Genomic DNA, 17,677 nt, shown 5'->3' with positions numbered 1-17,677 from the left:
GCCTATCCCATAATTATCCGTGGCTCTGCGGACGACTCGGGGACCTCATCCAGTAGCAGCACCACCACCAGCGGCAACTCAATACTGTCGCCAGCTACATTCTTTGTCCTCCGCACAGCTGCAACATTTTAAGACTGTTAAGTGAAAAATTATAAACTTACGTAGGCATTACCCAATGACATTTCTTTCACAAAGTACGACTAACTTGAATAGTAGCCTGCAATAGTTGAAACTTCTAGGGCACCTTGGTTGTAATTGACCTCACATATTATTACCAAGCAGGGTCCCTTTCCTTTCTATGGAATCACCGAGTGTCGTAAGGATAAGAAAATTCATTAACTATTTCCTGCCAGTTTTAAGTGTTTGCTAATGAATAGTTTCGGTCTAAATTATCTGCTTCAGTAGCAGTTCATTCTTGTATTGCATAACAGAGGCTACTTTCAAGTTTAGTGTAACCTCCCCACAAAAATTCATTGTCATTCGACCTCCGCACAAAATTCTTTCTCATTTAAACTCCCCACAAAATTCATTCACATTTAACCTTCCAACAGAATTCTTTCCCCATTTTTGTAACCTCCCTACAAAATTCTTTCACATTTAATCTACCCACAAAATTCTTTTCTCATTTATTGTAAGCTCAAAACAGAAAAATTCCTAAACCTCTCAACAGTAAAAATTATAATTACGTCGTTCTCATTCAGTGTAACGTCCCAACAAAAAGTAAATTCAGTAACCTCGTAAAGATACAATGTAACTAACCTCTCAATTAAATTGTCGCTCACTTATGACTTCTCAATAACTGACTGTGAATTTAACCTGGCAAATTTTGGACGTCAGTAGTGCTGCGTCATGGCCCTGAAAGGTCATTCTGAATAAAAAAGAGAAAAATTCTTACCTCAATGAAGTCGCCGGATAACGCATATATATCTGCTCTTACAATAAATTTTTCTGGCACAGCCCTGTGCAATGCTGGCCGATATATTTGTCATTTATGAAAAGGAAACAACTGATTTTTCTTTTGCAGCAGTCGGGATGATCATGGATTGGAGAAATCAGTAAATTCTTTAAATTAAGATGAATGGTTGTTAAAAGTTACTTTTTATGAGAAAGATTATTATTACGAGATTTTTAAAACATTTACATGGGAGTTGAGATAACATTACTACATATGCGCGAGGCTGCTTTTTACCGTATACAATAATACTCAGGCTCCGGCATCGCTGCATCGCGACCGGCCCCGCCAGCACCATACACCATACCAGACCAGAGCAGACTGCAGACTAGCAACAACTTACTGCTACTGCTACACACTTCCTACTGCAGTCAACACTGCTCTCTGGTCAGAGATTCTCTTATACCTTGCATATCGCAGGCAGCGCATGAGCAATACATCGAAATTACATCTGCTCGGACCTCTTACATAACCCTCCACTGGGGGGGGTGGGGGGGGGGCAAAAATTTGGCAGCGATGGTGAGTCAATTGGACTTGCCATGAGCAACAAATTTTTTTATAATCTACTTACTTAACTAAGTTTACAGCCACAGAGTATATATATATATATATATATATATATATATATATATATATATATATATATATATAAGTGCAGAACATGAAATGGAATAGAGTGCACATGCACTGAGTACAGAACATATCAAGAAATGACAAAATGTACACACAATGAGTACAAAACATATTAACAAATGACATTAAGTGCATATATATATATATATATATATATATATATATATATATATATATATATGTATATATTTTTTACCATTTTACAAGAACTAGGAAAGGAAAGGGAAGGATTGCATCATGGTTGTAGCACAGTAGGTTGCATGTAGCTGCACTGAAATTCCATAGCTTTCTACAGAAGCACAACACTAAGTGAGACAATCTGAAGTTCTCTTCCCTGAAGTATTAATCAATGTAGCCAAGACACTGAAATGTTGTATTAACATTTGATGTTATCATTTTGATAGTACATTAGGTGCACCAAACAGTAGGACCATAATAACATCTTCACCGATCAAGGTGGTGGACAGCATGATGTGTCACCAGCACATTCTTGTAGTATCCATACTCTTTCACCAACGTAGAATTAGTGCAAAAACCAAATATAGTGCTTCATGATCGTGAAGATGGACAGGACAAACGGATATTGAAGTAATTTCTGGTAATTAGGTCAGAAGGTGAAGGACATTAAGTCTTATGCTAGTCATCATTGAGAATTACATTAGTCTACCAACCGATTTGAGTAATCGTTGGCACTCATTGCCTAGTTACTAAACATTTCTGTACTATGTAAGGAGTATTACAGAACATTATTCATCAGTCATGTGATTACAGTAAATATTGGCACTCATTGGCCAGTTACAAACCATTTTTATGTATTATTCAGAAGTGATCATTCAAAGCAAGAGTTAATTAATAGCACAGCTTTTACATAATTCATCTAATTATAGTAATCATTGGCATTCATTGGCCAGTTTCTAAACGTGTAGCAAGTATCGAATATTACAAAACACTATTCATAACTCATCTGATTGCGGTAATTATTGGCACTCATTGACCTGTTACAAACCATTTTATGCATTATTCAGAAGTGATCATTCAAAACAAGAGTTAATTAATGGCATAGCATTTATAGAGTATAACAAGAATATTATTTACAGAAATTATTGGCATAGCATTTATGCATTATTACAAAACATCATTCAGTAATACTCAGAACTCATCATTCAAGTGACATAGGACATATTTGAAAATATAACACACTGTAACTATTACTCAAGGTCTGTGGTCCAATAATACTCAATATGTATGTACTCTAGCTGTCTTTTCCAAAACATTCAGTCATTATACCATGCAACATAAGACATACTGTCAAAACGAACTGCAACAAATACTTAAATAGCTACATGGCATCTCTTAACTAATAGTAAATATATAAACGTCGTCATTATTCTCATCTGCAAGGAAAAACTTCATTATTCATATTACCATAACTTCATCACCATCATCACCTGCAAAGAAAAACCTCATTATTCATATTAGCATATTCTTCATATAATTATTCATCACCATTTATTATCATCTGCAAAAAAGGACACTTCATTATTCATTATTCATATTACCATTTACTTCATACAACTATTCATACTATAGAGTTTCTTATTTCTAGCATATTTCATCAGTAAAACTAAGATGTGTAGTTCTGTCTGACAGTCTGCATCAACCGCCTCATATTCTGAAAGAAAAATAATTAGTTAAGACTGCTATCATACGATGTGTATAGTATATTCTTGTTAATGCTTGTTAATTCTGATCCATTTACTCTTCGTTACAAGCTATTGAATTTTCTTTCGTTCATTCCGAAGGTGAAATTCCCATTTCATAGTAATCCACTGTGGGTTGTTTAATTTATTTCTTTTACACGTTATTGCTTTCTGAAAATGATGAATAAGGATTAATATCTTGCATTTAAATCATATACTCATTAAATAAAACTTGTTTCTAGGGATATAATTAAGCATACAGCATAGAATGACAGAAAACTTATTATGTCAAAAACATGGACAGTTTTCAAGTGAAAAAATGTACACACAGTATCGTAATGTAGTGGCAAAAACTGTAGAATAGTCAAGATATTGAGATATCATAAGGAAAAATGTCAAAGTCAACTGGAGTTTGTTATATCTTAAAGATTTCGTAGTGCATACAAACAAAACAGGAAAACAATCATACATACACGAAAAATGGAAAATGTGCACGGTCTGATATATAACGACAAGAAAAGCGACATGATAACCTTACCTTGCCGGGCACTTGCCAAGAAAAAATATGATAATCATCAGTGGGTAGTCACATAGATAGAATTGCATAAGTGGTCATAAAAATATCAGGAAAAGGCATTACAGTGTGATAAATCTTAAAGTATGTTCATTCAATAAAGGGTTTAATATTGGGGACATGGTGATTGCCGTTGCTTTTTCTGGTTCTCAAAGTTTCGACGTGTACTACATTAGGGTGAGGAATGCTTCGTATTCTATATGGACCTGCGTATAGAAGCTCGCATTTCCTGCATCTACTCTTTCCTCTGTTGGATAAATAGTGCGTACGTACTAATATCTTCCGTCCAATTTGAAAGTTATGGCGTGTACAAACCTGTTTTTGCTGTCTTCTCCGGCGCTCTGCGGCACGTTTGATGTTGTTCAGTGCAATGTCAATTATTTCATGGTGGCGTAGTCGACGCGATGTAGGAAAGGATACTAATTCTTTAATTTTGTTAGGTAGTTCAACATTTTTCAATATAACAGTCGGAGATACCAAGATGTAACAAAAACCTCTATTAGATCTGGGAATTGGACCAAAAATGTCTACAGCGGCCATGTGTCTCAATTTAACGGGTACAATGGGATGTAATGGAGGAATATGTGAAGTCGTGTCTGACAGCTTTTGGCAGATCTTACATGACGCTAAAACTCATCGAATACGTTTCTCCATGTTGGCAAAATAACAGTTCTGTCTCAGTATAAAAAACATTTTCTGGCTCCATAAAGTGCGTAACTTAAATGAGTATACCAAATTAATTTGTTAACAAGCTCGTCAGGAATGCATAGTAACCAACTGTTGCTGTCAGGATGAGAGCGGCGAAACAGAATGTTATTGTGTACAGTGTAATGGTTTCTGATGGTAACATTATACCTATCTTGCCAAAGGTGTTTAATTTCTTTCCATACGTTGTCTTTGCTCTGCTCCTGTGCTATGTCTCATAATGATGTCGAAATAAAATTTTCGAATGCAACTTGTTGAATATACATGACGATAGAATTTGCTTGGCAGAAGTTGGTTGCGATGTCATGCTGATTGTTGCTGAGACAACGGGATAGTGCGTCTGCTACAATATTTTGTGTACCGGGAATGTGAACAACTGTAAAATAAATTAAATTCCTGTAAATAAAGTATCCATCTGCTTAACCTGTCGTGTGTAAATTTTGCTGAAAATAGAAACTGGATATCTCTATGATCTGTTTAAACGGTCGTATGTCTTCCATAAAGAAAATGCCGAAATCTCGTAAATGCCCATACGACACATAATGTTTCAAGGTCTGTAACAGAATAATTGCGTTCAGCAGGTGACAAAACGCGACTTGCAAAGGCGATGTTTTTAATTACTGTAGAACCATCATCTTCAATTTCCTGAAAACTGTGTACGCTTAAAGCGGTGTTAGAACTGTCGGTGGCAATGGAAGAATTTCTAGTAAGATCTGGATGTGATAAAAGAGGTGCATTCAACAAAGCTTGTTTCAGATTGACAAATTCAGATTGTGTTTGGCTATCCCAGGACCTAATAGTGCTTTTACCAGTCAACTGACATAATCTAGGGGTGTCTAAAGCAGAGTAATGAATAAATTTACGAAAAAAGTTAATTAAACCGAAAAAGCTGCGTAGTTGTTTCTTCGTCGTAGGAACAGTAATGTCACGTAAAGCTTGAAGTTTTTCCGGGTCAGGCGCAATATCTTCTGCTGAAATTTCACGTCCAAGAAATTTTATGGAAGTTTTGGCGAAGTGCGATTTGGTAAGATTAGCTGTGACTCCTTGTGCACGAAAGGCTTGTAACAGTTGTTCAGGAATCAAATTGTGTTTAGACCACTTAGCTTCTGCAATAAGAATGTCGTCTACATACGTTGTGATTCTGTCTTTTGGTTCTGTCGGAAGTATTCTATTCAAACCGTGAATAAATACTGCTGAAGAAATAGTTAAACAGAACGGTAATTTGCAAAACTGGTAACAGTCATCAAAACAGAGAAAAGCTGTGTACTTTCTGCAGTTCGGATGGAGCTGAATTTGCCAAAATCCCGATTTCAAATCTAATGTGGAATAAATAGCAGTACCATGAAATTTCTGTAGAAGTTCTTCTAGTGACTGTGGGCGATCTGTTTCATTAATAATAATGTCATTGATGTGACGCGAATCAAGTACGAGGCGAAGTGAACCATCCTTTTTCTTAACAATATGGAGCGGGTTTATGTACGGACTAACTGCCGGTTCAATAATTCCTTGGTCAAGCATAGCTTGCAATTCTTTCTTAACTTGTTCTCTGTGAATATAAGAAATGGGATAATGTTTGGCTTTAAATGTATCGTGCTGTTTAACTTGAAATTCATACGTAAAACCGGACATAGTACCAGGGATGTTGTCAAAAACTAGCTGTAAAAGAATTTTGCGTAGTTGAGTACGTTCGTCGTCTGTATCTGCACTGCTCTGTTTAACTTTATCAGAAATCATTTGCATAACGTCATAGTCGACTTCGTCTGGAGTATTATAGTTGTGTATGTACGTATCTGTGAACAATGTGGAATGACAGTCCGTGTTACGTAATGCGGAAACGACCTCTGTTCGATTAATTGCTTGTTCATCTGCAGATAAAGCGTGCTGAAATTCTAATGCCAGTTGTACATTTTCATCCTTTAACATTAAATAGGAATTTTGAAAGTCAATAATTGCGTCATTTCGTACCAGAAAATTCGTACCTAAAATAACGTCTGTTGTCAATAAGGGAACAATCCAACAAATTTGAGTGAAACGTATGACCTGCAATACAAAATGATAAGGATAGGTATTCTCTTTGTTACATTCGTTGAAAGTTTCTTCATTTGTAACTGACATAGGTGATCCTGAATCGATTATTGCTGAAAATTTGATGATCCAATCGTTACTTCAATGACAGGGTGTGAAATGGTCTTTTGAATAACTGGTTTTTCCCGCAAAGGAGTGTCTCGGATGTTGTCAAAAGTAATAACATTTTCGTGAACATGATTCTCTGTGTCAAAAGTATTGCTTGCGTTGCTGGAAGGTTCAATCTGCACTCTATCTAGTCAAATACTTTCTGACGTGCTATTATTTGCGGGAGGATGCTGTGGCATTTCGACTATTTGTACTGTTCTGTCATTTCGTCCTGACGTATTACGTTCGGGATAATATCTACTATTTGGTTCATTCATGATAATCTGTTGTTGCGGATGATTTTGCTGCTGGTAAGACCGACTGTTATTAAACGTATGCTGAAAATTGTGCTCATTACTTTTACGTCTATCATGTTAATCATTTCTATAAGGTGCATTGCGATATGAGTTGAAATGGTGTGTTTTCTGTACGTAGTGATTTCATTGTTGCTGTGGATTACTATTTGATGTTGCCGACGATATACGTGCAGGCGGCGAAACATTAAAGCTTGGTTGACCTTGCAGACTACATTGTTGGTTAGGTATGCTAACTGGCTGGCTTTGATGCTGTTGCGGAGGAAAACTTGTATTGTTACCAAAATGTGTTTGCGACTGCTGAAAATTTTGTACATACTGATGATTAAAATTTTGCCTGATATTAAAATTATGCTGATAGTTTTTGCCATTTCGGGAGTGTCTAATAAAAACTGTCACTTTCGGTAAAGCTTGTCATATCAGGTTTTCATTATAGATTCCTGATTCTAGATAGATCGATTGTTGAAGAGCTGTTTTGACAGATATAAAGGATAGTAAAAGAGAAGGCAGCAGTGCAGAAAACTAAAGATGAAACAGCACTACTACGGCTCGGGGCCCTGTGCACGCTACGGCACATATTCATCGAAGTGGAATGAATCCCCTGAGGTCTCTTACGCACTGCAAATAAATTTTAGTTTCTGCGTTACAGGCAATACCCGTGAAAATTCAAAAGCAAATTGTTGTATCCAGGCCAATTCTAGTTTCTGCATTACAGGCCAAGCTGATGAAAATACAAAAGCAAATTGTTGTATCCAGTACAAAGCGTATACCTGTGCTCTGTCATTTTTAAATACCTTAAATTTTCTCACGGATAGAAAGTGCTTGTAATCAAAATTATCGTCTCTGTATGTCTGAACAGGTTCAGGATTGTATGATAATCTATTTGTCTGTGACTGTTCGGAATCTAAGTCACGTACTCTCTGTAAATTACCTAAATTATACTGGCTGTGTGAATGTGAGAAACGTTCGGAATGTGGCGTATGCTGTGCCGTGTTAGAGGCTGAAACATTTTTCATCTCTGTCACTTCTTGCTGTAAAGTTGACAATTTTCTACGTAATGTATTATTGAACGAACCTATCTCGCTGATCGTCTGCTGTAAATTTTGGAATTCGGGTGTTTGATTAAGCGAAACTGGTGACGTATCGTCTGATTTGGTGTCATTATTATTTTCGATAACATCAATACGACTGGCCAATTCATCATATTTTTCAGTCAGTGCTTTTACCTGATCATCTTTTTAGTATCACAAAGATTAATTTGTTTTTGTATTTTACGTGTGGTTTTGTTAAATTTTTTAACGTCTGCTTAGATGGCATCGGGATGCTATATTAGTTCCAACTTTTCAAGTCTGTTGGTCATTTTCTTAAAGTCTAATGTGTGTGTGTGTATGTTTTTGTTTTAAGATAATAGATTTCATCATGCAATTCCGTGTTCAGCTGTTTGATAGTATTAATTTCGTCTGATACTGTAGCAATATTGTTGTCTACGTATGTTTTTGCTTTCGTAAACAATTTACGCGTATCTTCCTGCCTCTGTGCAGTGATTGTTTCCATGACTTGTTGCTTTACTTTATTCTGTTCCTGTATAAATTTACGTTTGGCTGTTCTGTTGGTCAAATTTTGCGTCTACTTTCGCATCCAGCGTGCGTGAAAATTCTGCTGACATTAATTTAAACTCATCGCGTAATTGTGTTGCGTTTTCAGAGCATTGTTTAGTGACTGCACTAATTTCATCTCTAAGTAATTTAGTTGTGGCTGCATGTGTATTACTTAGTTCTTGTGCCACAGATCTAATTTCTTCACTACTGTTCCTAGCACAAGCCTTAATTTCCTCATGTAATTGTTCTTTAGTATCATGACATTGCGCGGCAACGGCTGGAATCTGTTCACTAAGTTGATTGAAATTGTTGTCTTGTTTTTCATTAATTTGTTGTTTGAGATTTTCATTATTTTCATTAAGTTGTTGTTTGAGACTTTCATTAAGTTGTTGTTTGAGATTTTCATTAAGTTGTTTGCTCGATTCATTGAGTCGTTTGTAATTGTTGTCTTGTTTTTCATTGAATTGTAGTAATAATGCTACAACTTGATCCAAGCCAAAATTAGCGACTCTATTTTCTATGTTGTGTGTTGGTGTATCTACATTTGTCACGTTTTGTGTAACCATTTGGTCATTTTGTGATTCTTGAAAAGGTTCCCCAATTGGATGTGCACTGTTGGTCACTACACCGGAATCAAATAAATCTGACATATTTTGGGTAGATTGGTCACCTTCCTTAGAAACAATTATCTGTTCGCTACGTAAATTTTGCAAATCAGGCGTGTCAAACTGGACAGCGTTCATTGTAACGGAACATGCCGCGTCATCAATTGTTACATTTACTGTGGACGTAATTGAATTTGTTTGTTCATAATTAGGATCAAAATCATTACTAGTGATCGGCACGCACTGATAATCTGTAATTAGGGGATTATCACTATTGGACTGAGTGTCGCAAATATTATCGGTCAAATTATTCGAGTAGGCTATTTCACTCATTGCACAACGCGATGTACTGTTAACAGTTTTTCGCGGCAGTTTTCACAAATCAAAATTAAGCACAAAATGAAACAAAGATGAAGCAAAAAGGGAACAAACACAATTACAACAAAGAGCAATAAATTACCGATGATCTGTGAAAGAAAGAGTGACAAATTAGTAAATGCGTTGCGCCAGATACAAACTACATTTAAGTAAATAAGAGCAGATATATGACTACTTTTCAGAAATTCACAAAGAAAATACGATCCTGGCTGGTTGTCGACAAGTGTAACCTCCCCACAAAAATTCTTTCAATTTTGGTGTCACCTCAAAACAGAAAAATTCCTAAACCTCTCAACAGTAAAAATTATAATTACGTCGTTCACATTCAGTGTAACGTCCCAACAAAAAGTAAATTCCGTAACCTCGTAATGATACAATGTAACTAACCTCTCAATTAAATTGTCGCTCACTTATGACTTCTCAATAACTGACTGTGAATTTAACCTGGTAAATTTTGGACGTCAGCAGTGCTGCGTCATGGCCCTGAAAGGTCATTCTGAATAAAAAAGAAAAAAATTCTTACCTCAATGAAGTCGCCGGATAACGCATATATATCTGCTCTTACAATAAATTTTTCTGGTACAGCCCTGTGCAATGCTGGCCGATATATTTGTCATTTATGAAAAGGAAACAACTGATTTTTCTTTTGCAACAATCGGGATGATCATGGATTCGAGAAATTAGTAAATTCTTTAAACTGAAATGAATGGTTGTTAAAAGTTATTTTTTATGAGAAAGATTGTTATTACGAGATTTTTAAAACATTTACATGGGAGTTGAGATAACATTACTACATATGCGCGAGGCTGCTTTTTACCGTATACAATAATACTCAGGCTCCGGCATCGCTGCACCGAGACCGGCCCCGCCAACACGATACACCAGACCAGACCAGAGCAGACTGCAGGCTAGCAACAACTTACTGCTACAGCTACACACTTCCTACTGCAGTCAACACTGCTCTCTGGTCAGAGATTCTCTTATACCTTGCATATCGCAGGCAGCACATGAGCAATACATCGAAATTACATCTGCTCGGACCTCTTACAGTATGTATTTTATTGTTGTTATTTTGAAAGTAAAATCAGCTGCTCATTTGCTTAAAGTAAATGCAATTCAGTCTTTTAATAATCAAAGTAAACTGTTTGCTTTTTTCTAAATTTTGCATTACGTTACACTGAGTTACTGAAAATAATTTTTTACATAAAAAAAATTAAGTTAAGCCAGTCATTTCTTACACCGGTAACTTTATCTACGTTACTTTCAAAATTTAGTATTTCAGAATAATTAACTGCAAACTCAGTGCTTTCTGATTCATTTATTTTCTTGTGAACTATTGTGCTGTGGAAGAGCGCGACAAGTTTCTGTTGCCACGCGAGTGATTATTTGCTTAATTTTTTTTTTTGTCATTACCTTTCTTAAGGTTCTGGAGATTCATTGCACTAGCGGGCTGGCGATCGTTTAATTAACCCCCTTTTAGCTAATCAGTGATTTCCTTGTATTAACAGTAATTTTCGTACTAAATATTACGTGGTACCCTATTCCCCTCTGTGTGGTTCGTGACCGATTGCTTTATATTCCACCCATTTCAAAATTATCATCAGTATTTAGCTTAACTTTAGACTAGATTCTTCCTTGAGAACGGACTGTTGTACACTTTCGCCCAACTAACCGGTGCCATTTTCCTTAGGTTACGGTAGCCTTACTCATTTCATTAGGCATATGCGATCACGGTCAGTTATATCGCAATCAAGTAGGCAGATTAGAAAGGGGGAGTTTCCACAGTGACCCATTCTTTCTTTTAGACGATTTTTTTTCAACCTAGGGTAAACAAGAGGTCAGAGAACAGAGTGGGCAGGGGTCGTCAACCAAAGCCTGACTGTGGTGTCCTCGTCACACCTTGAGGGGAAAGGGAGAGAAGCAGAAGTATTTGACAAAACAAAAACAAAGACAAATATAGTCTTTTACACCCACTGAGTAAGAACTGTGTGTTCTTTTCCGTTCCGGTTTTCCCAAAGTCCACGTTTCACTACCATGCAATGCTATGCTTCAAACGTACATTCTCAGATGTCGACATCCAATTAAGGCCTTTGTTTCATACTAGTAGACTTCTCTTGGCCAGAAACGCCCTTTTAGCCAGTGATACATTGCTTCTGATGTCCTCCTTGCTCCGTCCGTCGTGGTAAATTCCTTAGCTTTATCTACTTCGTGACCATCAATCCTGATGTTAAGTTTCTCGCTGTTCTAACTTCTGCTATTTCTTTTGCTTTCGTCTTCCTCCGATTTACTCTCAATCCATATTTTGTATTCATAGACAGTTCATCCATTCAGAAAATCATGTGATTCTTCTGCACCTCCACTAAGGATAGCAATGTCACCAACGAATCGTATCATTGATGTGCTTTCACCTGGAATTTTAATTTCATTCCTGAACCTTTCTTTTATTTCCATCATTGCTTCTTCGATGTACAAATTGAACAGTAGGGGCGAAAGACTACATCCCAGTCTTACACCGTCTTTAATCCATACACTTCGTTCTTGGTCATCCACTCTTATTATTCCCTCCTAGCTCTTGTACATATGGTATATTACCCGTTTCTCTCTCCGTACATTACCCCTATTTTACTCAAAATATCGAATGTATTGCCCCATTTGACATTGTCGAACGCTTTTCCCAGGTCGACAAATCCTATGAACTTGTCTTGATTTTTCTTTAGTCTTACTTCCATTATCAACTGCAACGGCTTTACCTTTCCTAACGCCAAACTGATCGTCGTCTAACAGACCCTCATTCTTTTACTTTCTTCAGTATATTATTCTTGTGAGCATCGAAAGTCAGATGGTACGTTGACAGACTCCTACATTCTACACACCAACGTTAATAGTAGTTTTGTTGCCACTTCCTCCCCATGATTTTAAAAATTCTGATGGTACGCTATCCATCATCGTAAGTCCTCCTACACTCTCTTAATTTCTCATTCTAATTCTGGACCCCTATCTCTTCTAAATCGACTCCTGTTTCTTCTTCCATCACATCAGACAAATCTTCAGCCTAATAGAGGCCTTCAGTGTACTCTTTCGACCCATCCACTCTCTCCTCTACAATCAACAGTGGAATTCCTGTTGTACTCTTAATGTAACCACCTTCTCTTTTAATTGCGGAAATTCGGTTTTGACTTTTTTTTCTGATGAGTTAGTCCTTCCCACAATCATCTCTTTTCGATTGCTTCACTTTTCCATGCAGCCATTTCGTCTTAGCCTCCCTGCAATTGCTTTATATTTCATTCCCCAGAGACTTGTATATCTCTATTCTTGAATTTCCCTGAACATTTTTGTACATTATTCTTTCATTTATCGCCGGCCGAAGTGGCCGTGTTCTTAAAGGCGCTACAGTCGGGAACGGCAAGACCACTGCGGTTGCAGGTTCGAATCCTGCCTTGGGCATGGATGTTTGTGATGTCCTTAGGTTAGTTAGGTTTAACTAGTTCTAAGTTCTAGGGGACTAATGACCTCAGCAGTTGAGTCCCATAGTGCTCAGAGCCATTTGAACCATTTTTCATTTATGAGATGAAGTATTTCTTCTGTTACTCATAGTTTCTTCGCAGTTACCTTTGTTATACGTATGTTCTTCTTTCCAACTTCTGCGATTGCCGTTTTTAGAGATGGCCACTCCTCTTCAGTTCTACTGCTGACTGGGCCATTCCTTACTGCTGTATCTATACCCTTAGAGAAGTTCAAGCTTATCTCGTTACTCCTTAGTGTGCTGTATGCCACTTCTTCTCGCTTTGGTTCTTCCTGATTAGTGTCTTAAGCTTCCGCCTATTTCTCAGTACTACTATATTGCGATATGAGTCTGTATGTGGTCCTAGGTACGCTTTACAATCCAATATCTGATTTCGGAATTTCTGTCTGACCACGATGTAATCTAATGAAATCTTTCGGTACAAGCTGGTCTTTTACAAGTATACCTCCTCCTCTTTTGGCTCTTGCTTTTACAAGTATACATCCTCGTCTTGTGGCTCTTGAACAGAGTATTCGCTGTTACTAGCTGAAATTTCTTACCGAACTTAGTATTTCTCCTCTCTCATTCCGTGTCCCAAGCCCATATTCTCTTGTAACGTTCTCTTCTACTCTTTCCCCTACACCTGCATTCCAGTCCACCACGGGCGGCCGGGGTGGCCGAGCGGTTCTAGGTGCTACAGTCTGGAACCGAGCGATTTCTACGGTCTCAGGTACGAATCCTGCCTCGGGAATGGATGTGTTTAAGTAGTTCTACGTTCTAGGGTACTGATGACCTCAGCAGTTACGTCCCATAGTGCTCAGAGCCAGTTTTGAACCAGTTCACCACTACTATTAGATTTTCATCTCCCTTTACGTACTGTATTACACTTTCAATATCTTCATATACTTCCTCTATGTCTTCAGCTTGCCACGTTGGCATGTGTACATGAAGTATCGTTGTCCTTATTAATTTGCTGTCGATTCTGATACGAATAAGCCTATCACTTAACTGTTCATATTAACAGAATCACTGCCCTACCTTCCAATTCATAACGAATCCTAGTCCCGTTATAGCATTTTCTGCTGCTGTTGATATTACACTTTACTCATCTGGCCAGAAAGCCTTGTCTCTCTTTCATTTCGCTTCACTGACCCATACTGTGCCTAGACTGAACCTTTGCATTTCCCTTTTCAGATTTTCTAGTTCCCCCACCACCTCCAAGCTTCTGACATTCCACGCCCCGACCCGTAGAACGATATCCTTTCGCTCGTTATGCAAATTTCTGTCACCGTGATCTCCCCCTTGGCAGCCCCTCCCCGGAGATGCGAACGGGTGTCTATTCCGGAATCCTTTGCCAATGGATATCATGATCATACTTTTTCATTTACAGGCCATATGTCCGGTGGATACGCGTTATGTGTCTTTAATGCAGTAGTTTCCATTGCCTTCCGCATTCTCATTCCGTTGATAATTGCTGATTCTTCCGCCTCTAGGGGCAGTTTTCCACCTCAAGGACAAGAGAGTACCCTGAACATCGGTCCTCTCCACCGCCCTCTTTAACAAAGCCGTTGGTAGAATGAAGGTGACTTCTCGTGCCGGAAGTCTTCAACTGCCAATGGTGATTATAAATCGAACTTTAAGCGGTAGCAGCGATCCCGGACCAAGGAAGTTTTGATTTCTAATGAAAGACGCTAACCCTACACCATGGGTGCACTACATAGGTAATTTCAAAAGAAGTTGACAGTATGGTAGGTGACGAACAATGGCTTGGTGTCGCCCATGGAGATAACACCAGAGCTCAAGAACGTGTTTGAAGTCGTCACGGTAGATATATTTCACGGCCTGGCTGCGGAGACTCAAGACTGCGTTCTACGAGCCCTGAGTAGACTGTTTCATCCGGTGGAAGAATCATGTGAGTGCTGATATAGAGCGGCATTGCACGTAAAATATGTGCTAAATTCTGACGCACATGTACCAGACATGACCCGCGTCCCCACAGCTGCGATGGTGTTCATAGGTACCTCGTGGTATGTTTGGCAAGCTGTTGACTCCTGCAGGTGGACCTTATAAAGGTATTAGCGTACCATTTACTTCCTGTTGACAGGCACCTAACCATAGGGAATTGCGAATCAGAGTCAAGTAATGCATGGTGCTCCATTTTTTACCCAACTCTCCACCACGTATTTAGATATGTGGATTTGATCACGTTAGCCTGGCGGTACTGCTGTAGTTCCCCGTAGTGTCATTTGGCCATAACCGAAAAGTGGGGTCGTGGGTCACTTGGTATAGATAACTGTGGTCCGAAGAGAATCGCCCAAGGTGACTGAAAGGAGCCAGTAGATATCATAATCGGTCGGTCAAGAGGGGCCTGCTCCATTGCGAGCAGTAACGAACTCGCTAAGCTCAATGGTCATCTACGCTGCAAGCTTATGTGGATACTGACGTAGAGGTCCACCGCACTGTCATAGACGTTGACGAGCATCAGCCAACCCCCCTCCCCCCTCCCCTACCGTTGCCCCCTCTGCTCTTGGGTAGGGTGAGAGAATCGTTTCTAATTTTAAACAACATTCCTTTGCTGACAAAGGAGCCGTAAGCGGCCATAATGCTACAAGCCAATTATGTTTGATTGGTTGTGATGTGTAGAAACTGTGAGGCTAAGTACAAACTGGCATAATGCACTAGCTGTACGATATTGAGGGTCCATAGAAGTTGATCCATTACGCTGGCTCGTGTCTGCTGCAATAGGCATCTATACTTCAATGTTATAATGTGCCGGATATCGGCTGTGAAGTCCATTCCAAGAAATGATAGTGTGTTGATAAGTCGATATGGGGCGACGTCCTCTCGTGACAAACCCAAACATGTTGACAGTGTGAGCAACTTGTCGATGTTGAGTTTATTTCCTGATGCTGCTCCGCATTTTGCAATCCAGGACATGGCCTGTGTCGTATCATCACCTCCATGGACGATGAGCATCACATCATCGGCGTACGTCGTGCACTAGTAAGCTCGACTGCCAAATTGGAGTCCTGCTAATATTTGGTGAAGGTCACGCAGCAAAGGCTCCCAGAGTAAAGTATAATGTATTGTAGATATAGGACAGCACTGACGCACCGAATGTTTGATGTGGAGGGTACGCTTCAGGGGCCACTGATGAGTGCCCGTGAAGGCGACCCATCTCGGAGGCACATGATTCTATCAATAAAGGTATCCGGATATTGCATAGTTGTGGTTCACTGCAGTGAAATAGGTTTGGTGCACTTATCGAATTCCTGACTAAAATACAGTGAGAACAGCACACATGGGAGGCGCTGGATCTGTAGTATGGAGATAAAGTCCCTATGCTCGCACAGAGCAGACCTGGTAGTGTATGAACCTCCTAGGGAAGTTTGATCCTCGGGGTGATGTGGCGTACTGAACTTCGTATATATTTGCCAAAAGCGATGTGAAAATTTTCAAGTCACCGTTAAGCTTCGTAAAAAGTCGGTAGTCTTATATTCCGTTCCGACCTTAAGGACTATCAGACCTTTGAGGGACTCATCGCGCTGAGATGTGTTGGGAGACAGTGATTATCCACAAATCTCAGTCCTGTAAGGCATCAATAGCCACTGTTGAGCGCTATAAAACCCCAATGGGAGCCGCCGGGTCCTGGGGATTTGTTAGCAGCCCCTTACTGACAGAGTCGTGAATTCATGTTCCGTCACATCCTGCAATAAGTCTGTTGCCATGTCCGGTGGAAATGTACCATGGAGTAATCCAGAAACGGTGGCTACCGTCATAGAATCTGTATGACCTCCCGCATAGAGGGGCGAGTAATCTCCCTGAAAGGCTCCTACAGGGTCCCGTTACACCTCCGTAAGTTTGCTATTGTTAGTAACCAGATTATGCGCCGGCACTCTCTTGTCCTTTTTACACTCCAAGTTAACGTGGTTCATTGAAGGTCGTTGCTGAAGTACAGGAGATCAGTTTTTCGGTGCAGACTTTGTACGTTTCGACAGTTTGCCATTTTTGCGCCATATGACTGATCACATTTCCATACCATCGAAAAGATGCCTCCACGACATCTTCGGCACTTCAAAGCGTAGGTCAGATACTCGCAGCGTCCGTGGACCATGTCCCTCGTGGTCCACCATGATGGCTCCAAAGGAAGGAAGGAAGGAGGACTGGGTTTAATGTCCCATCGACATCGAGATCATAAGAGACGGAGCAGAAGCTCGGATTATGTTAAGGATGCGGAAGGAAGTCGACTGTGTCCTTTCGAAGGATTTAGTAAAATCACAGAAAACCTAAATCTGGATCGACCTCACGATTGCGATACCAGTGTGCTAACCACTGCTCTATCTCGCTCAGTAATGGCTTCGATATGACCGTTAGAGTGTTTGAACTTAGTGGCATAAGTACACACATAAACGATACCGGTCGTGATAGAAAAATGTACACCCACAATAAGCGATAGATCAGTCTGAGTTGGTCTCGAAGGTATTGCTCAATTTCGGAAGCACATGGTCGGGCGTTGTCGAGTTGAAAAGTGCTTCTTATTGTGT

This window comes from Schistocerca piceifrons, chromosome 4 (genome assembly GCF_021461385.2).
Source record: "Schistocerca piceifrons isolate TAMUIC-IGC-003096 chromosome 4, iqSchPice1.1, whole genome shotgun sequence".
Lineage (NCBI taxonomy): Eukaryota > Metazoa > Arthropoda > Insecta > Orthoptera > Acrididae > Schistocerca > Schistocerca piceifrons.
This window is presented reverse-complemented; position numbering follows the sequence as displayed.